Source organism: Dioscorea cayenensis, chromosome 9 (assembly GCF_009730915.1).
Source record: "Dioscorea cayenensis subsp. rotundata cultivar TDr96_F1 chromosome 9, TDr96_F1_v2_PseudoChromosome.rev07_lg8_w22 25.fasta, whole genome shotgun sequence".
Lineage (NCBI taxonomy): Eukaryota > Viridiplantae > Streptophyta > Magnoliopsida > Dioscoreales > Dioscoreaceae > Dioscorea > Dioscorea cayenensis.
Genome location: NC_052479.1, coordinates 14,370,034 through 14,392,752, shown reverse-complemented (window position 1 = coordinate 14,392,752; position 22,719 = coordinate 14,370,034). Strand labels below are relative to the sequence as shown.

The 22,719-nt window shown below is 41.9% G+C and overlaps 1 non-coding gene and 1 pseudogene across 1 annotated transcript; one reads left to right on the top strand and one right to left on the bottom strand.

Annotated features, from left to right (window-relative positions):
* The first annotated feature begins 5,590 nt into the window (after positions 1 to 5,590).
* LOC120268509 overlaps positions 5,591 to 22,719 on the top strand; it is a 73,490-nt pseudogene continuing 56,361 nt past the window's right edge.
* Positions 11,049 to 11,155, bottom strand: LOC120269603. Its single transcript, XR_005539250.1, has one exon. It is a non-coding gene; the product is annotated as a small nucleolar RNA R71 (small nucleolar RNA).

Here is a 22,719-nt window from a genome sequence, read left to right as displayed (position 1 = left end):
ACTAGCTCCATGGAGAGCTAAATCCCCTAGTGGGTACTTGAATTTGTGAACCCTAGGATGTATTTGTTTCATTAAATCTTTTATTATAGTTTCATTTATTATGGTTTAATTTGAGTTCCAATCTTGAATGCTTGATTGATTGAATCCTCCCTTAGAGTGACACTTGGGTTGAGCGTTCACCTTGGTAACCCTTGTGAGTGAGTTGTCTACGAGAGTTCGATAAAGCTAGATTGGAGAGGGTTGAGAGGGTCAGTCGAGAGGTATCGGAGCGTCCCCTTTCCCCTCCTGTGTGATTTATCCTATCTCCATTTCCTTGAGTTCTTTGTGGTTATAGTAGAGCAAATGGGCTAAGGGATGACTTTCCGCTGGGGTTTAATTATAGAGGCAACGGAGTGAAGCGTTTAAGTGATTTTAGCACCTATGGCTTAATTGTGACTAGGGACCTCTCACTTGGACCAAAGGGTTAGGTCTATTTATAGGAATAGGGTTTATCACTTGGAATCCATGCGATTCTATCCGAGTGAGAAATGTTGAGATTGTTCGATTTCTCCTCCGGGACATGGTATAGAGTTAGTCACGGTTGACCTTAGATTTGGGACCGTGCATTGAAAGATTTCCACGAATCATTAATAAATTAGTTAGGAGACTTAATACTCAGTTTTGCACTTGAAACGATTGTCTTAGGTGGAACAATATCCAAGTACCCCATTTACATCGATTGCCTTATCTCTTACTTACTTGTGTTCTTCTCTTTCTTGTTTCTTTATTCTTGTTTACATTACACCTTGTCAACACAATCATCATTCATCTTCACTTGGTTAAGAAACAATTTAAGTATTTTTACTCCCTACTCCTTGTGGATATGATACCCACTCACCTGGGATTTTATTACTCGACAAATCCATACACTTGCGGGACATACTCGAGGGGCGTTGTCAAGTTTTTGGCCCCGTTGCTGGGGAGTAGGCGTTTAGAGATACTTTGCACTTTGTTATCTTAGCCATTTGTTCATTTATTCTATTTCACATCTTCTTTTTTTATCATCGTTCTAACTTGTTGTTCTTATTTTTGTACAGGTCTAGGTTATTACCAGAGGGAACACTTCGATATTAATTGAAGGAGATCCCAAACTTGTACGTACACTCCAAAGAAAATGAAAAGAACCTGTGCAAGAACCATCAAATCAAGCTGAAATTGAAGTTGACGGATCTGACAACATGGCTCAGCAGAATGAACAACAATGAACATTATTTGATTACGCCATACCGTCAGTACTGGGGACACAATCTAGTATTATGAAATCCCCGATTACATCCGAACTTTGAGTCGAAACCGAATTTATCCAGATGATTTAGTAGTCAGTGCAGTTCAATGGTTTGGCTGATGAGGATCTAAACAACCACATAGAGAACCTCTTGAAAGTTTGTGATATGCTAAAGATTAACGGTGTATCGAATGATGCTATTAGATTGAGGGCTTTCCCATTTTCTCTCAAGGGAAGAGCCAAGCAGTGGCTTCATTCCTTGCTAAAAGAATCCATCACGACTTGGAATGTGATGGTCAAAGCTTTTCTTGATAGATACTTCCCTTCGGGAAAAGTCGACCAACCTTCGCGAATGAGATATGGGAGCGCTTTCAAGGACCTTTTGCGAGAGTGCCCACAACACGGATTTCCCGAATGGATGATCATTCAAACTTTGTATAATAGGTTAAATCCGAGTATAAGGAAATTGCTAAATGCCACCGCGGGAGGTACAATGGGGAGTAAAACCCCGGAAGAAGCCCGAGAGTTAGTAGAAGACATGGCCATAAACATTTATCAGTGGAATGCGCGGTAAAGGAAAAAGGCGGCCGGGCTCCATGAAATAGATGCAGTCACTTCTTTGGCAGCCCAAGTGGAATCATTGAGTAAGAAGTTAGACCTTCTAACATCAAATAGAGTGGCGGCTGTGACTACTTACACCAGGTGTGGTGAAGCACATGCTCCCTCCGATTTCCCGATCTCTATTGGTGATGTATCTTCGGTGAAGAAAATCGACTTTGTGGGTAATGCAATGAGGAACAAAGATAATCCATATGGCAACACCTATAATCAGGGTTGGAAGAATCATCCCAACTTTTCGTGGAGCAACCAATGACAATCAAAGGCCATGGAACCACCAGGTTTCCAACAACAACAAGCCCCAAACAAGGAAAATAGAGTGTCCGGCATGGCAACCCGAATGACGGACTTAGAGAAAACCTTGACTAGATTTGTGCAATCATCGAATACACGGTTCATTTTAGTTGAGGCTACTCTTACAACCACACAACGTCATTGCACAATCTAGAAAATCAAGTTGGGCAAATTGCGAAGTCTTTATCAGAAAAACCGCAAGGAAGCTTGCCAAGCAACACCGAGACCAATCCACGAGAGCATGTGAAGGTGATCACTTTGAGAAGTGGTCGTGAAGTTGAAGATAGGCTTCCAAGTGAGAAGACCAATGTTGAAGCACCGGAGGTCATAGAGGTTGAGAAGTGAGCAACCAAGGAGAAGGAGGTGGCACCCCCACCGTACAAGCCAAGAATCCCTTATTCCTCTAGATTGAACAACAACCAAGTGGATGAGTAGTACAAGAAGTTTCTGTGTTCTTTTAGGCAACTACATATAAACATTTCCTTTGTTGAGGCATTACCCCAAATGCTGAGGGATGCCAAGTTCTTGAATGATTTGTTGACCAACAAAAGGAAATTGGAGGAGAGTGCCTCCGTGATTCTAGATGCATCTTGTTCGGCGATCTTGCAAAAAGAAAAAATATTGAACAAGAAGAAAGAACCGTAAAAGCTTCATCATTCCGTGCAACATTGGCAACTTGGGTGAAGAAATGACATTGGCGGACTTAGGGCCGATGATCAACATCATGTCATATTCTTTTCTTCCGTAGCTAGGCTTGGGAGAGCCTTGGCATACTCGGATGACATTACAATTAGCATACTGAACAGTGAGACATCCGAGGGGCATCATCGAAGATGTGCTTGTCAAAATTGGCAAGTATATATTTCCTATAGATTTCGTGGTGTTGGACGTCGATGAGGATGAGGATGTTCCTTAGATACTTGGAAGGCTATTCTTGTGCAATTCCAAGGCATTGATCGACATGGACAGCGGGAAGTTGACACTAAGGGTTGGAGATGATAAGCTCACATACGACCTGGTTGAAGCCATGCAACATTCTCTTGACTTTGATGATACTCTCTGCTTTCTTGATAGTAATGATGAGATAATTGAGGAATATATGCTAGAAATGTTCAATCCGGACCCATACGAGGGAGTTGCTAGACAAAGAGATGGAGAATAAAGAAGTGTTAATGCTTGGTCTAAAGGAAGAAGTACCATCTACTCCTGGGATTATGAAGAAAGTGCTCTGAAAGATGAAGAGGGCTAGGAGACACCCCAAGAAACCCTCCAAGGCTGTTGGAGATGCGCAAGAACCGAACAAAGTGGATGAACCTTTGCTAGGCGGTACGAAGCTTGATAAATTCACCTCTACCCTTAAGAGACTTTGCTCATCGTGCTTTCAAGTCATGGGTAAGAGCAAAATCTTCATCTATGAGCCCCAGTGAGGTAAGACAAGGTACGTCAAGCTTAGTGACGTTAAACAAGCGCTTTTTGAGAGGTAACCCAAGCGTTTACTGTTTTCTTAGTTGTTAGTTTAGAATTTGTATGAATAAGACTCTGAGTGTCGCTATCTTGATTTCTATATGCTTTTGTTGTGTTTTTATTGTGGATTTTGGTGTCAACTTATGCTTTATTGTGTTTTGGCGGAGAATTTTGGTCGTTTGAGATTATTTTCAGTATTTTCTCTAGTAAAGTCGGTTTGTAAGGCAGGCTTTGAGTTTATTTATATATTCAGGAGTTTTCTGCAGAGCCTGCACTTTTTTCAAAGTGTCCAGAGAAAAACAAACACCCATGTGGAATTTCTGCATGGCTGTGCGTTTTTGTTCAAGGCTCATCCAGAGAGGGCAGAGGGGTATGTACTTGTCCCTGTGAACGACCTTGTGACGGTCCACACGCCGTCGGTAATTTCTGCACGGCCGCGCTTTTTCCTGCAGAGACTTACAAATTTATCCCGAGAAAACACAGGGGCGTAGACTCTCTCCTGCGGATGACTCTCCCATAAACACATGGACGTGAGTAACATCTGTACGCCCTTGTGGATCTTTGTAGAGAATTTCTCCTCCATCCCAAGAAGACACAGGGATGTGCATCTGCCCTTATGAACTGCCTAGTAAGAATCTACGGCCATGCATAATTTCTGCACGGGCGTGTGAAACACTTTGAGAGGTTTCTTTAAAATTTAATCGAGTTTCTATGCTTTCCCACTTTCAACTTCCTAGAAAACACATACTTCCTCTTCTGACCTCCTATTGTTGATTTTGAGTAGATTATTTGAGATCCTCACCGGTTTCAAGTGTCTCGATTTCATCTCATCGGTAAACCCTTCTTCTTTCTTTCTCTTCGACAATACTTGATTTTACTTATTAGAGCTGGTAGATTTTGCTTTGTTTCTACAATTAGAAGGGGAATGCGTGCTTAGGAAAAAGTTTCAATAGTTTTAATAATGTATTTGTGAGTTTTTAGCATGAGGCTATGCATTTTTCACTCCCCGTGGATCCACATGTGTATGTGGAATTTTCCCACGACCATGTGGATTTTGGTTGCATTAACATGTGAGCATTCTTGATCGAATTTCTTTTTAAATCTTGCAAGAATGGCTCCCCATTGCAAGAAGCAAACGAACAAGCATACGCGGGAGCATTCCCCTGAGTCATGTTATATGGACTTCGCTATTCCCAAGCATCAGGCTCATTTCGAGTGACTGTCGAAGCTCAGAATTGGTCAGACCCGATTTCCAGACATGAGCATTCTCAGGGAAGTTCAATCAGGAGAGGATATGGCTAATGAGATTGAGGGGATGTTGTTTGTGTCTTTTGTCTATCCGAGAGACAATTATTCATCAGCTCACTTTGGAGGTACTTTCATCCCTTAAGTTTGACCGATCGTACTCGAGATTCGACAATGTCAATGTTATAAAGTTCAGACCACTCGGCCATCATTACAGTATGAGTGTTACATAGTTTTCTGTTTATCTGGGCTTGTATGATGAGGTTTATACAGATACAGAGAAGTATGATAGATTACCCACGGATTACCCCAGTAGTCTGACGCCCTAGAAAGCATATAGAACACTTTGTGGGGAGGGGAAGTATAAGTCAGGTGTTTCAAAGGCTACTTGTGTTTCTTAACCATTATACAGATTTATCCATACTGTTCTTAGCAGATTGGTGAACGGGCATGGTGATAGCACGTGGGTACCGAGAGGCATGTGAGCTATTATACCCTGCATCCATGGTGCAAAGAGAGCCAATTCATCTGGGGCACATTCTAGCTGAGTACATGCGCCACTAGAGCTAGTATGTTAGAGCAGGAGTTATTTTTTCAGGCCCGTATATTAGGAGACTAGTCATCGGCATGGGTCTCCTGGAGGTGATTCGAGGAACCTAGAAGGCGAGCATACCTGCTTCTTTGGGCATAGAGACGTTGTGACTGATGGGGATGATTCGCAGAGTCCGGTCTGGAGTTTATGAATTGGTTACACCAACTCTAAAGATAGCCAAGGGTGAGGGTGATAACACCGAGGCTTCTCAGCCTGCTCCCGAGCCTCAACCGACACTGATGGAGACTGAGGCAGCCCCTGTACCAGAGGAGCCACCCCTAGTATGCATGTTTTCATCATCTCGAGCCTATGATCGATTTGAGTGGCTCAAGAGAGCGGTGGGAGTTGTTACGGACAAAGATTGCGGAGGTCTGAGCTACACGTGCTGCGCAGTACACATAGTTCATGGCATGTTTTGACACACTACAGTAGATTCTTGAGCAAGACGTTGCCTCATCATTTGTTCTATGACCATGAACTCCCCCAACTCCTCTGGCCTCACCATTACCTGATCCACCGGTACCATTCCATTATCCTGCAGCAACAATAGAGCCGACAGCTGATGACACCGACACTTGACTTTATTTTTCATCATCTTTATTTACTTCTTCATTTCATTTTGGACTTGGATACTCAGAAAGGACTTTCCTTCTAAGTTTATTTTTCATTTTGTGGTTCTGAGTTGTATTCATTTCTCTATCTTTTATATACTCAAGTTGTTTTTTGTTTATTGAGCTTTACAGAGCCCCCTCGTGTATGCATGTAGATGATCTTTTTAGTATGCGAATTAAGAACTAGTCGTGGACACGACTGAAGTGCTTTTGGACTTGGTCGTGTGTGTTTCACAACCCGTCTGAACATCACTCCCAAGGATTTTGCTCCATCAAATGCAACACTAGGAGTCAGGGGAGTATTGTTTTGATTGCTTCTCCCACATATATTCTTGATTGATATACATTATGAATGGACTTGCATGTTTACATTGGGGACAATGTACAACTCAAGTGTTTGGGGGGTGGATGGGGGGAGTTTCATAGTGCACATATCTTTTATATTAGTTTTGATTGACATACATGCTCACATAGCCAATGGTGGTTCACCTTAATTACAATGATTATATTCTTGAGTTTAGGAGACTTTATAACATTGAATGTTCTCATGCTCTAGTTATTGCTTCAATTTTTAGAAATTTTTGACTGATTGGCACTTATTTCACTACTGTTCATTGTTGAAGGGGCTAGATATAGTTATTTCATTTTGTTAATTGAAAAAAAAGAAAAAAAATGGAAAAAGGAAAAAGGAAGAACAAAATAGTTTATTGTTTACTTGTGCTTGTTGGGTGGACAGAGCTACCACCTGTAAAGTATGAAGCTACTCTCATATGTCATACACTAGTTATGCCCTAATGAGAGAAAGAGCTATCTCATAAGATGAGTGAAAGCTACCACCCCGGTAGAAAGAGCTACCACCTCGAAAGTGTGACAGCCACGTAAGCGGCAACTTTGGAAAGGGCTACCTTAGAGGATGTGTGAGCTACTACCATTTTTTTTCAATTTGTGTTACTTTGTGTATATAAATAAGCCCTTCATGCTTAGAACTTTGAGGAGTATACTTTGGGTTGACTTGAGTGAGCTTGCAAACACACTTACACAACTTCGGGCTTGTTGTCCTTTTTTATTCAAGTTTTTAGCTAGAGCATTGATTTTTTGAATTTAATGTTGAAATTTCCCTTACTTGCAGAATGCTCCCTTTGTATGCTATTGTGAACCTAAGGCCAAGTACTTCCAATACATCCTTCGTGTAATCTTCAATGTTTTAATTTTTGCTTGAGGATAAGCAAAAGCATAAGTGTGGGAGAGTTTGATTAGTGCTTGTGTGATAAGAATACGAAGTGTTTTTTCCTTATGATGAGCATTACTTTTATCAGGTATTAGCGATAATATTTGTGCATTTGTGTTACTTTCATGTATATAGGGTTGTGAAGTCGAATGTTAAAGAAAAGAAGCCAATGTACATCATGAACGCACTATTTGGAGGAAATCTCGATGGGTCAAATGCTAAGACATAAGTCGGGTTCAAGATGCGAGAATGTGTCCCAATCTCGTGTATTCAATCTAACACAATAGTTTGAAGGGCACGAAAGGCAAACTACAATCGAGTATCCCGTCTTGTGCATTGATAGAAAGATCTTCACCAATGAGGCCGGTTATTGAAAAAAGCAAAGCGATCTATGACGTAAACGTGTGGCCATTGTTGTTACCTCGATGAAAACATGGATTTGGGAGTGTTTCAGGTGTTACTGTAGAAGGTTACTGTAGGATATACTGTAGCAAATTGTTGTACTAGGTACTGTTCACACCCGACTGAAAAGGAGAGTTCCAGAGAATCCACATGGGTCGTGTCGAAATTATCCACGTCCGTGCAGAAATTCCACAAGCCCATGTGGTAGATCCACAAGGCAATGTGGATACCCGATTCAAACCCTATTTAAGCCGCAATTCAGCCCTAATTTGAGTAATTCTTTTCTCCATTCTTTTCAAAACTTGAGTGGAGACTGCAGCTAGGGTTTCGAGAGGTATTGGTAGGGTTTTTGGAGAGGTTTTTGGCTTCGACATCACGCTCCACTTGGAAAAAGGTTATTGGAAGAGCTTCCCTCGACACTGATCCGGCGAGGTGTGTCCTAGGCCGGACAAAGGACCTTTGGAGGAGATGAGGCTTTTTCACAAGACCATCGTCACGACTATCAAGGGGGTTTTCGATGGATTACTTATTTTTACATTCGATTTCATTGTTGATTGTAACTAGCTCCATGGATAGCTAAACCGCTTAGTGGGTACTTGGATTTGTGAACCCTAGGATGTATTTGTTTTAGTAAACCTTCTATTATGCTTTCATTAATTGATGTTTTATTTGACTTCCAATCTTGAATGCCTGATTGACTGAATTCTCCCTTAGAGGGACACTAGGGTTGAGCGTTCACCTTGGTAACCCTTGTGAGTGAGTGACACACTACGAGAGTTAGATGATAAGTGCTTGTGCGATATGAATGCGAAGCGTTCATTCCTTATGTTGAGCATTAATTTTCTCGGGTTTTTACACTAATATGTGTGTTTTCTATGTTACTTTTATGCAGGTAGGGTTGTGAGGCCATTTATGAAGGAAAGAAGCCAATGTGGATTACAATGCACCGATTTTGGAGGAAATCTTGCTAAGGTTCAAACGCGAAGACATTGGTCAATGTGAAATGCTAGAGTATGTGCCAACCTCCTCGGATTCGAGTTTGGCACATCCATTTGGAGGGGCACAAAGGCAGTCACACTCGAGCATTCCGACTTATGCACATAGAACAAGAGCTCCACCAACTTGCCTATCATTGAAGAAGCAAGTGATCCACGACGTGAACGTGTGCTCGTTTGCGTTACTCCGATGAAAGTATAGATTCGGGAAGCTATTCAGGGCGGATACTGTAGTAGAGCACTGTAGTAAAATGGTAGCAAGTACTGCAGCAGCATTCTTCACAGCCGGCCAAGAAAACAGGAGTTCAGAGAATCAACATGGGCGTGTGGAAATTATCCACGCCGGTGTGGAAATTCCGCACGGGCATGTTAAGCATCCACGCCCGTGTAGTTGCCCGAGTCTAGCCCTATTTAAAGCCGAATCAGCCCTGATTTTAGTATTCTTTTCTCCATCTTTTCCCCAAATTGGGAGGAGGAGATTCAGCTAGGGTTTTGAGGGGTATTGGCCAAGGTTTTAGAGAGGTTCTAGGGCTCGGACATCATCATTCCTTAGGAAGAAGGTTATTAGGGGAGCTTCCGTCGAGGCGTATCCTATACTGGACGAGAGAATCCTTGGATAACGAGTAGAGGACTTTCCACAAGACCATTGACACGACTATCGAGGTGGTTTCTTTATGGATTCATTGCTTTTAAATTCTATTTCTTTGATTGTACTTAGCTCCATGGAGAGCGAAACCCCTAGTGGGTACTTGGGTATTGTGAACCCTATGATGTATTTGTTTCATTAAATCTCTTTATTATCCTTTCAATTAATTGATGTTTATTGTGAGTTCCAACCTTGAATGCTTGATTATATGAACATTTCCCTTAGAGTGACACTAGGGTTGAGAGTTCTCGTTGGAAACCTTGTGAGTGAGTGACACACCACGAGCGTTAGAAACAGCTAGGTTGGAGAGGGTTGAGAGGGTGAGTCGAGAGGTACAGGAGTGTCCCCTTTCCCCATCCGACGTGATAGATTGTACCTCCGTTCCTCGAGTTCTTTGCGACCATAATAAAGTGAATGGTCTAAGGAATGAACTTTCGCTGGGGCTTAGTTGCGCGTGCAACGGAGTGAAGCATTGAGGCGATCTTAGTATCTAGGCGTTAATTGTGGTTAGGGACCTGCCACCTTGACCAAAGGGTTAGGTCTATAATTAGGAAGAGATTTTTCACTTGGAATCCCTAGAGCTCATTGCAACTCTATGCAAGTGCGAGGTGTTGAGATTGTTCGATTTCTCCTCCGGGACATGTATAGAGTTAGGCAAAGTTGACCTTAGATTTGGGACTATGTAATTAACGATTTCCATGACTCACCATTGCATTGATAAGGAAGCATAATAGAGGGTTCTTACACTTGAAACAATTATCTTAGGTGGAGCATTATCCGAGTACCCCATCTTTATCGATTGCCTTACCCCCTTTCTTTACTTTTGCTCTCTTACTTGTTGTTTTTATTGTTGAGAATTGAATCATTGTCAGACTTATCGTCATTAATCTTTCACATAGCTAAGAATCGAATTAAGTATTTTTATTCCCTATTCCCTGTGGATTCGATACCAGCTCACCAGGGATTATTACTTCGACAAACCCGTGCACTTGCGGGATATACGCAAGGGGACCTTGTCAAGTTTTTGGTGTCATTGCCTGGGAGTTGGCGTTTAGAGATACTTTGCACTTTGTTTTCTTAGCTATTTCATCATACATTCTATTTCATATCTTCTTATTCTATCATTGTTCTGATTTCGTTTTCTTTCTTTTTGGGTGCAGCTCCAGGTTATGACCCGAGGGAATTCCTCAATATTGATTGAAGAGGATCCCGAGCTTAAACGTACACTTAGAAGAAAAGGGAAAGAGCCTGTATAAGAACAATCTAATTTAACTGATTTGGAAGTGGAAAGATTTGAAAACATGGCAGAACAGAATGAGCAACAACGAACATTATTCGATTATGCCAGACCTTCAGTGTTGGGGACACAGTCGAGCATTGTGCGTCCCCCGATTACAGCTCAGAACTTTGAGTTGAAGCCGACATTCATCCACATGTTACAGCAGTTCGCACAATTCAATGGTTTGGCTGATGAGGATCCAAATAGTCACATAGAGAGCTTTCTCGAGGTGTGTGATATGCTGAATATAAATGGGGTGACGGATGATGCCATTTTCTCAAGCCTTCCCATTTTCCCTAAAGGGGAGAGCGAAGCAGTGGCTACACTTATTACCTAGAGCGTCAATTACCACGTGGGAGGAGATGGTGCAAGCTTTTCTAGCCCGTTATTTCCCTCCCAGAAAATCAGCAAAGCTTAGGAACAAGATCTCATCTTTTGTTCAGTTGGAATTGGAGTCTCTATTCGAGACATGGGAAAGGTTCAAGGAGCTCCTGAGGAAGTGCCCGCAACACGGATTCCCGGAGTGGATGATTGTTCAAACTTTTACAATGGTTTGAACCCGAGTACAAGACAACTCTTATATGCGACAGCAGGAGGTACCTTAGGTAGCAAGACCCCCGATGAGGCCCGCCAGTTGATTAAAGAAATGGGGTTAAATAGCTACCAATGGAATGCTAGGGAGAAGAAAAAGGTGGGCGGTCTCGATGAGATAGATGCGGTAACTTCATTGGTGGCCCAAGTGGAAAATTTGAGTAAGAAGTTAGATCTTCTAACTTCAAATAGAGTGGCGGCCATGACTAATTGCACCAGGTGTGGTAGAGGACATGCTCCCTCCGATTGCCCGATCTCTATTGCCGATGTTTCTTCGGTGGAGAATGTTGATTTTGTAGGTAATGGCATGAGACCTCAAGGAAAACTATATAGCATTACCTACAATCCGGGTTGGAAGAATCATCCCAATTTCTCATGGAGTAATCACGGTCCACAAAAGGCCATGGGGCCACCGGGTTTCCAACAACAACAACAAGCACCTCAGGTGGAAAACAGAGTCTCAGGTTTGGAAACCCGAATGACTAACCTAGAGAAGTACTTGGCTAGATTTATGCAATCTGCTAATACTAGGTTTGAATCAGTTGAGGCCACACTTCGCAACCACACCATCTCTTTGCATAACCTTTTAAATCAAGTGGGGCAAATTGCGAAGTCTCTCTCTGAAAGGCTACATGGAAGCTTGCTGAGCAATACAGAGACCAATCCTAGAGAGCACGTGAAGGCGATCACTTTGAGAAGTGGTCGTGAGGTTGAAGGTAGGCTTCCAAGTGAGAAGTCAAAAGAGCACGCCCCCGAGGTTTTAGAGGTAGAAGAGGGAACAAGCAAAGAGAAAGAGGTGGCACCCCCACTTTTTAAGCCAAGAATCCCTTATCCCTCTAGATTTAAAAATGACCAAGGGGAAGAACAATACAAGAAGTTCCTAAGTTTGTTCAAGCAACTCCACATTAGTATTCTTTTTGTTGAGGCATTGGCCCAAATGCCTAAGTATGCGAAGTTCTTGAAAGACTTGTTGACTAACAAAAGGAAGTTGGAGGAGAGTGCTTCAGTGATTTTAGATGCTTCATGCTCGGCGGTATTGCAAAAGAACATGCCAAACAAGAAGAAAGACCCGGGAAGCTTCATCATTCCATGTAATATTGGCAATCTTGGTGAGGAAATGGCATTGGCGGACTCAGGGGCCAGTATCAACGTCATGCAATACACCTTCTTTCAAAAGCTAGGCTTGGGTGAGCTGAGGCCTACTCGGATGACTTTGCAACTAGCGGACCGAACAGTGCGACATCCGTGAGACATCATTGAAGACGTGCTTGTCAAGGTGGACAAGTATATTTTTTCGGTTGACTTTGTAGTGGTAGATGTCGATGAGGATGCGGATGTACCCTTGATACTTGGGAGACCATTCTTTCGGATTTCCAAAGCATTGATTGACATGGACGGTGGAGAGCTCACATTGAGAGTTGGAGATGACAAGCTCACATACCGCCTTGCTGAAGCCATGCGGAATTCTCTTGAGTTCAATGATACATTATACTTTTTAGACACTACTGATGAGATTATTGATGAATACATGCAAGAAATGTTCAATCCAGATCCGTATGAAGGTTTGTTCGACCAAGAGGAGGATTATGAAGAAGTAATGATGCTTGGTTCGATAGAAGAAGTACCATCTACACCAGGGATCTTGAATAAAGTGCTCCGGAAAATGAAGAGGGCTAGGAGATGCCACCGGAAACACTCCAAGGCTGTTGGAGACGTACGTGAGCCGAAGAAGTTGGACGTATCGTTGTTAGGTGGTCCGAAGCCCGATAATATACCCTCTACTCTCAAGAGACTTTGCACATCATGCTTTCAAGCCATGGGTAAGATGGCAACTTTCATTCATGAACCCCCATGAGGTAAGACAAGGTACGTCAAGCTAAGTGACGTTAAACAAGCGCTTCTTGGGAGGCAACCCAAGTGTTTACTGTTTTCATATCTTTTAGTTAGGTTGTTTGTATGAATAAATTGTTAAGTGTTGGTGTCTTGACTTTTATGATGCTTGTGCTGCGTTTTTATTGTGGGTTTTTAAAGTCATTGTGTGTTTCCTGTGGGATTGGCAAAGTTTGGTCGTTTGAGCTCTATTTCATGTTTTTTACTGGTAAAATTTGCATAATAGAGCAGCCTTTGAGTGTGTAAACATGTTCAGAAATCTTCTGCAGAGCCTACAGATTTTTCTAAGTCATCCAGAGAAAACACACGGGCGTGTGGAATTTACGCAGCCGGTGGAATTGCACTGCGAGCTCATCCAGAGAAGGCACAAGGGCGTGCGACTGCCCCTTTGAACGACCATGCGACTGTCACACGCCCGTGGGTAATTTCTGCACGGGCATGTGAATTCCTGCAGAGTTGGGCGGATTATCCCGAGAGCACGTAGGGGCGTGGACTAGTCCCTGTGGGCGACCTTGTGAACCACACACCGGCATGGGTAATTTCCGCACGTCCGTGCGAAATTCTGCAGAGGAGTTCTCTCCATCCCAAAAAAACACAGGGGCGTGTGGCTGCCCCTGTGAGTGGGGCATGTGAATATCCATGCCCGTGGGTAATTTCCGCACGGGCGTGTATAACACTTGGTATTTTTTTTAGATGTCCAGAGAAGCCACAAGGGCGTGCAACTGCCCCTGTGGGTCGGACGCACGGTCGTGGGTATTTTCCACATGCCCGTACGAGACCAGTCGAAGGAGTATTTTCCTGAGAGCGCACAGGGGCGTGCGTACGCCCCTGTGGCTCTCTTGTAATGAAGCGCATAGGCGTGCGTAATTACCGCACGCCCGTGTGGATGCACAAAACATCAAGGATCGCGAGTTCTTTTTAAAGAAGATTAGTTTCTCACCCTCTTCACTTCCTCTATTCGTTTGGAAATATTCTCACATCAGTCTCTGACTCCATAGCACCAATTTGGTAGGATTTTTGCATGGTTTTCCGGCCGGTTCCTCATTTTCTCATTCCATCTCGTCGGTAAGCCCTATTTATCATCTTCTTTGCCAATTCATGGTTTCCATCGATTAATCTGGATAATAATGCTTCGTTTCTTCAATTGGAAAGATGATTTATGTTTAGAATGAAGCTAGAAGAATTTTTATGTTGTATTTTTGGATTTTTGAAATGCGGCCGTGCGGTTTTCACGCCCCGTTGTTCCACACAGGCGTGCGGAAATTCCACACGACCATGTGGATTTCTACAGCATTATTTTATTAACATGTTTGATCAATTTTGTTTCAAGTTTTGCAGATTATGGCTCCTCGATCGATGAAGCAAGCTGATAAGAGGCCACGTGAGTCATCCCCTGAGCCTGAGGGAATGAGGTTTGTGATTCCAGAGCATCAGGTTCGCTATTAGCGCTTGTCGAGACTCCGGTTCGGACAGACTCAATTCCTGGACATGACCATACTGTGAGATTTACAACAGGGAGATGAATTCATTGATGAGGTAGAGGATCTCATTTCAACAAGTGGTTTGCAGCAGTTATTGACGATTAGAGAGCCAACCATCCGAGAGTTTGCACTGGAGGTACTATCATCATGAGAATTTGACAGATCTTACGCAAGCTTTGACAGTTTGGACACCATTCAGTTCAGAGTATTTGGACACCACCATACCTTGAGTGTCACTCAGTTTTCAGTACGACTTGGCTTGTATGAGGAGGTATTCAGATATACGGAGGAGTACGCTCAGTTACTGACTGATTATCCTAGAACCTTGATCCCGCAGAGAGCTTACAGAGTGTTATGTTGTCAAGGTCAGTACAAGCCAGGGGTGTCCAAGGCCACGTGCCTTTCCCGACCTGCATACAGGTATTTACATGTCATCATGAGTAGGTCGGTGAATGACCGTGGTGACAGCACTGGTGTTCTGAGCCGACAGGAATTACTGTATCTGTACTCGATGGCGCAGCGCGTAGCGATTCACTTAGGGCACATCATGGCAGAGTACATCAGACATCAGGGGCACTATGCTAGACTAGGAGCGATCTTCTCGGGCCCCTACATTACGAGATTAGTGTTATGCATGGGTCTCTTGGATTTGATTCACGGGGCCAAGAAGACGAGTATACATGCTCCCCTGAGCCTAGAGACAATGAGGTTGATGGGCATGGTCCGCATGGTTCGGACAGGGATTTTTGCTTTAGTGCTACCAGCTCCAGAGATAGCCGAGGATGAGGGTGATGAAGTCGGGGCATCTCAGCCCGCTCCCGAGCCTCAACCAACCCCGATGAAGACTGAGGCACCTCCAGTGGCAGAGGAACCACCTCCCGTGAGTATATTTTCATTTTGCATCTCGAGTTGTATTCATTGTCTATCTTTTATATATACTCGAGATATTTTGTTTTTATTGAGCTTCACTGAACCCCCTCGTATATGCGTGCAGATGGTCTTGTCTTCTTGGGAATTGAGACTTAGTCATGGGCACGGCCAAGGTGCTTAGGCACTTAGCCATGTGAGCTTCACAACCCGTCGGAACACTACCCCCATGGAATTACCATCATCAAACGCAACACTAGGAGTCAGGGGAGTATTGTTTTGATTGCTTCTCCAACATTTGCTTTTGAATGATATATATATTTTGAGTGAGCTTGTATGTGTACATTGGGGACAATGTACAACTTAAGTGTGGGGCGGGGGAGTTTCATAGTGCAGACATTCTTTTATATTGTTCTTGATTTATATATGCTCACATAGCCAATGGTGGTTCACCTTAGTTGCAATGATTGAATTCTTGAGTTTAGGAAATTTTCTAACATTGAATGTTTTCATGCTCTAGTTCTTGCTTGAATTTCTAGGAATTTTTTTGCCCGATTTACACTTAGTGCACTACTCACTCTTTAAACTCTTTTTGGAAACTCAAGTTTTATGTTAAATTTTTGAAAAATGGAAAATCAAAAAGAAAGAACAAAAATAGTTTTTATTGTTTATTTGTGCACTGTTGGGTGGAAAAGAGCTACCACCTATGAAGTATGAAGCTACTCTCATAAATCGGATACTAGCTATGCCCTAATGAGAGAAAAGAGCTATCTCATAGGGATGAGTGAAAGCTACCACTCCGGTAGAAAGAGCTACCACTTGAAAGTGTGAAAGCCACCATAGCGGCCGCTTTGGAAAGGGCTACCTTAGAGGATGTGTGAAGCTACTACCATCTTTGAAATTGCTCTCATTTTTGTAGATAAATAAGTCCCTTGTGCTTAGAACTTTGAGGAGTATACCTTGGGTTGTTTTGAGTGAGTTCACACACGTACACGATTTCGGGTTTGTTTTCTTTTTTGATTCAAGTTTTTAGCTAGAGCTTTGATTTTTTGTATTTAATGTTGAAATTTCCCTTACTTGTAGAATGCTCTCTTTGTATACTTCGGTGAACCTAAGGCCAAGCAATTTAAATATGTTCTTCATTTGTGCACAGAATGTTTAATTTTTGCTTGAGGACAAGCAAAAGCTTAAGTGTGGGGGAGTTTGATAAGTGCTTGTGCGATATGAATGCGAAGCGTTCATTCCTTATGTTGAGCATTACTTTTCTCGGGGTTTTACACTAATATGTGTGTTTTTTATGTTACTTTTTTGCAGGTAGGGTTGTGAGGCCGTTTATGAAGGAAAGAAGCCAATGTGGATTACAATACACTGATTTTGGAGGAAATGTTGCTAAGGTTCAAACGCGAAGACATAGGGTCGATGTGAAAATGCTAGAGTGTGTGCCAACCTCCTCATATTCGAGTTTGGCACATCCATTTGAGCGGGGCACAAAGGCAGTCACACTCGAGCATTCCGACTTATGCACATAGAACATGAGCTCCACCAACTTGCCTATCATTATAGAAGCAAGTCATTCACGACGTGAACGTGTGCCCGTTTGGGTTACTCCGATGAAAGTATGGATTCGGGAAGCTATTCAGGCCAGAGACTGTAGCAGAGCACTATAGCAACACGGTAGCAAGTACTGCAGTAGCATTATTCACAGCCGGCCGAGAAAACAGGAGTTTAGAGAATCCACACGGGCGTGTGAAAATTATCCACGCCCGTGTGAAAATTCCGCACTGGCGCGTGAAGCATCCACGCCCATCTAGTTGCCCAAGTCCAGCCCTATTTAAAGCCGAATCAGCGCCGATTTTAGTATTTTTTTTCTCCATCTTTTCCCCAACTTGAGAGAGGGCTTCGGCTAGGGTTTTGAAGGGTACTGGACACTGTTTTGGAGAGGTTCTACGGCTCTGACATCGTCATTCTTTAGGAAGAAGGTTGGTAGGGGAGTTTCCATCAAGGCATATCCTATATCGGACGGGGGAATCCTTGGACGACGAGTAGAGGACTTTCCATAAGACCATCGACATGACTATCGAGGGGATTTCTTTATGGATTCATTGCTTTTACATTCTATTTCTTTGTTTGTACTTAGCTCCATGGATAGCTAAACCCCTAGTGGGTACTTGGGTATTGTGAACCCTAGGATGTATTTGTTTGATTGAATCTCTTTATTATGCTTTCAATTAATTGATGTTTATTGTGAGTTCCAACCTTGAATGCTTGATTGCATGAACATTTCCCCTAGAGTGCCACTAGGGTTGAGAGTTCTCATTGGTAACTTTGTGAGTGAGTGACACACCACGAGCATTAGAAACAGCTAGGTTGGAGATGGTTGAGAGGGTGAGTCAAGAGGTACAGGAGCGCCCCCTTTCCCCATCCGACGTGATAGATTGTACCTCCGTTCCTCAAGGTCTTTGCGGCCATAATAGAGTGAATGGTCTAAGGGATGAACTTCCGCTGGGGCTTAGTTGCGCGTGAAATGGAGTAAAGCGTTGAGGTGATCTTAGTATCTGGGGGTCAATTGTGGTTAGGGACCTTCCACCTTGACCAAAGGGTTAGGTCTATAATTAGGAAAAGATTTTTCACTTGGAATCCCTAGAGCTCATTGCAACTCTATGCGAGTGCGAGATATTGAGATTGTTCGATTTCTCCTCCGGGACATGTATAGAGTTAGCCATAGTTGACCTTAGATTTGGGACTATGTAATTAAGGATTTCCACGACTCACCATTGCATTGATTAGGAAGCATAATAGAGGGTTCTTGCACTTGAAACAATTATCCTAGGCGGAGCATTATCCGAGTACCCCATCTTTATCGATTGCCTTACCCCCTTTCTTTACTTTTGCTCTCCTACTTGTTCTTTTTATTGTTGAGAATTGAATCATTGTCAGACTTATCATCATTGATCTTTCACATAGCTAAGAATCGAATTACGTATTTTTATTCCCTATTCCCTGTGGATTCGATACTGGCTCACCCGGGATTATTACTTTGACAAACCCGTGCACTTGCGGGATATATGTAAGGGGATCTTGTCATTAGACAAAGCTAGATTGGAGAGGGTTGAGAGGGTGAGTCTAAAGGTAGCGGAGCGTCCCCTTTCCCCTAAGGTGTGATTTATCCTACCTCCATTTCATTGAGTTCTTTTTGTTCATAGTAGAGTGAATGGGCTAAGAGATGACCTTCCGCTGGGGCTTAATTACAGAGTCAATAGAGTGAAGCGTTGAAGTGATTTTAGCACTTATGTCTTAATGGTGAGTAGGACCTCTCACTTGGACCAAAGGGTTAGGTCAATTTCTAGGAAGTAGGTTTATCACTTGGAATTCATGCGATTCTATCCGAGTGATAGGTGTTGAGATTGTTCGATTTCTCCTCCAGGACATGGTATAGGGTTATTCACGGTTGACCTTAGATTTTGGGACCATGTATTGAAGGATTTCCACGAATGATTAATGCATTAGTTGGGAGGCTTCATAGTCAGTTTTGCACTTGAAACAATTGTCTTAGGTGGATCAATATCCGAGTATCCCATTTATATCGATTGCCTTATCTCTCACTTACTTGTGTTCTTCTCTCTCTTGTTTATTTTATTCTTGTTTACATTACATCTTGTCAATACAATCATCATTCATCTTCAATTGGTTACGAAACAATTTAAGTATTTTTACTCCCTACTCCCTGTGGATAGGATACCCACTCACCTGGGATTTTATTACTCGTTAAACCGGTGCACTTGCGGGACATATGCAAGAGGCATTGTCAACAATATATAGCAAGCAACAAGTAGCACTATCATTCCATTAACTTCTTTCGGATGGAGTGGTTGTCGAATGCCAATCTCCTGTAAATCTAGACGAGCCTTCAATGAATCTTTTATTTTATCCTCAATATTAATCAGTGTTCTAATAATATTGTCGAAGACATTTTTTTCAATATGCATCACATCCAACTATGATGCAACTTTTGATTATGATAATAGGGTAAACTGAAAAAGATACTTGCTTTTTGCCGGCTTTCCCAAACTCCATTTGCTTCAAATGACGAGGTTGGTTAAGAACATCATCACCACTTAGCTGTTTTGGTCTTCTTTCTTTTGTACCATCAAATTGTGTTGCTTGTTCACTCCATTTATGATTTAGTTGTAGAAATCGACGATGACCCATGTAACAAGTTTTGGCCCCATTCCGCAAATGATAATGGTATGTCTTATTATTACAGCAAGGACAAGCGAGCTTTCCTTGAGTACTCCAACCAGAAACATAGCTATATGCGGGAAAGTCATTTATAGTCCACATTAGTTCTGACCTCATTTGAAAATTCTCTTTCCTTGAAGCGTCATAAGTATCCACCTTAGATTACCAAAGATTTTTCAATTCATCAATCAATGGCCTCATGTATACATTAATGTCATTTCTAGGGCCTTTAGGGTCCTAGAATCGATGAAGGTTACAAATGAATATGTCTCTTTCATCCACATCCATGATGGAAAGATTATAAGGAAACAAAAATAACTTGCCAAATGCTCTATGCAATGCTCATATTTCCAAAAGGATTGAACCCATCAGTACCTAAACCAAGCCTTACATTTCGAGAATCACAAGCAAATTGATTATAAATATTATCAAAATTTCTCCAAGACTCTGCATCTGCTGGATAACGTAGGACACCATCATTGATGCGTTTCTCACTATGCCACCTCATATCTTTAGCTATTTTTTGAGACATAAAAGTCTTTGTAATCTTGGTGTAATAGGAAAGTATCTTAGGACTTTATTGGCAATTTTTTTCTTTTCTTTTCTATCACTACTTTCATTTGATTTCCATCTTGAAAGGATACAAACCGGACATTGAGTTGTATTCAAATGCTCTTTGTAGTAGATAATACAGTCATTTTGACATGGATCAATTTTTTCATAATGCAAACCAAAATCACTAACCAATTTCTTTGTTTCATCGTTTGAATTTTGCATTGTTTTACACATAGGAAATGCATCCTTCAACATTGCTAGCAATATGTTAAATGAATTATTACTCCAAGCATTCATACACTTGATATGCATTAATTTCACCATAAAAGACAATATAGAATACTTGTCACAACCAGGAAATAAAGATTGTTTTGCATCATTTAATAATTTGAAAATTTTTTGCATCTTAATTTGGCTCTTGAGGGTTATTAGGATTGTGTTCTCTTTTCATCTACTACGTGTGGATAGATATCTGCAATCATATCAACCATATCATGAATTTTTTTCATATTCACCTCATGTACTTCTTCCTCATTAACCAACTTATCGCTGTATTCACCATCACTATCTTCCTCTCCGTGCAAATACTAAAAAGTTATAAGTCGGCATAATTCATCTACGTAATAAAATGGATGTGGTCCTCTTCTCTAATTAGTCGATATCTATTGCAACAGTCCACACAAGGACAATTAATTTTCTTGTGTTTATCTTTCACATGATCAAATGCAAAAATCAAGAAATTTTTTTCAACTCCATTAAAAATATTCTATGCATGATCTTGTAGGAAGATTTCTCCAAGACTTATTAAGAGACATTCCAATTTCTACAATGCTTTTGTTATCAGTGTTGTTGTCGTTGGTCTCCTCATACCATATGAACATTACTTCTTTTTTTAAACTTTATTTTATATACATTAAGAATGAGCATGTAATATCAAGGTTTATCGTCTATTTGGGAAAAACATACTTATTAGTAATACATGAAACACCCACATGTTAATAATTTCATACAGAAAAAAAGAAATTAAATCACTAAGATATAATAGTTTTTCGAGAATATAAACAAAGGAACCTTGTCATGATGTTATAATCGCTTTCAAATTAGTAATTAGATAATAACTTTATGCAAAAATAAATAAATAAATAAATTAAATCACTAAGATATAATAGCTTTTCAATAATTTAAAAATAAAGGAACCCTATCATGATATTGTACTGCAATAATCGATAAGTGCTTGTGCGATACTGAATGCGATGCGTTTCATTCCTTTATGTTGAGCATTACTTTTCTCGGGTTTTTACACTAATATGTGTTTTTTTATGTTACTTTTATGCGTGTAGGGTTGTGAGGCCGAGTATGAAGGAAAATAGGCCAATGTTGATCACAATGCACCCGATTTTTGGAGGAAAATCTTGCTAAGGTTCAAACGCGAAGACATAGGTTGATCTGAGATGCTAGAGTGTGTGCCAACCTCCTCGTATTCGAGTTGGCACATCCATTTGGAGGGCCACAAAGGCAGTCACACTCGACCATTCTGACTTATGCATATAGAACAAGAGTTTCACCAACGTGTACACCATTGAAGAAGCAAGTGATCCACGACGTGAACGTGTGCCGCTATGCTACCCCGATGAAAGTATGGAATTGGGAAGCTATTCAGTCCAAATCAGTAGAGGAGCATTGCGAGCAACATTGTAGTATATACTCGTAGTCAGCACTATTTACACCGGCCGAGAAACCCGGAGAAACAGAGAATCCACACGGGCGTGGGAAAATTATCACGCATGCACGGGCGTGTGGAGCATCCAAGCCCGTGTAGTCGCCCGATTCTAGCCCTATTTAAAGCGATTCAACCCCGATTTTTGGATTCTTTTCTCCATCTTTTCCCCAACTTGAAAGGGGCTTCGCTAGGGGTTTGAGGGGTATTGGCCAAGGTTTTGGAGAGGTTCTATGTCTCCGACATCGTCATTCCTTAGGAAGAAGGTTGGTAGGGGAACTTCCGTCGAGGCGTATCCTATACCGGACGAGGGAATCCTTGGACGACGAGTAGAGGACTTTCCGCAAGACCATCGACATGACTATCGAGGGGTTTTCTTATGTATTTATTGCTTTTACATTCTATTTCTTTGATTGTACTTAGCTCCATGGAGAGCTAAACCCCTAGTGGGTACTCGGGGAATTGTGAACCCTAGGATGTATTTGTTTCTTTTGAACCTCTTTATTATGCTTTCAATAAATTGATGTTTATTACGAGTTCCAACCTTGAATGCCCTGATTGTATGAATATTTCCCCTAGAGTGACACTAGGGTTGAGAGTTCTTGTTGGTAACCTTGTGAGTGAGTGACACACCATGAGCGTTAGACAAAAGCTAGGTTGGAGAGGGTTGAGAGGGTGAGTCGAGAGTGCAGGGAGCGTCCCCTTTCCGATCTAGTGTGATAGATTCTACCTCCGTTCCTC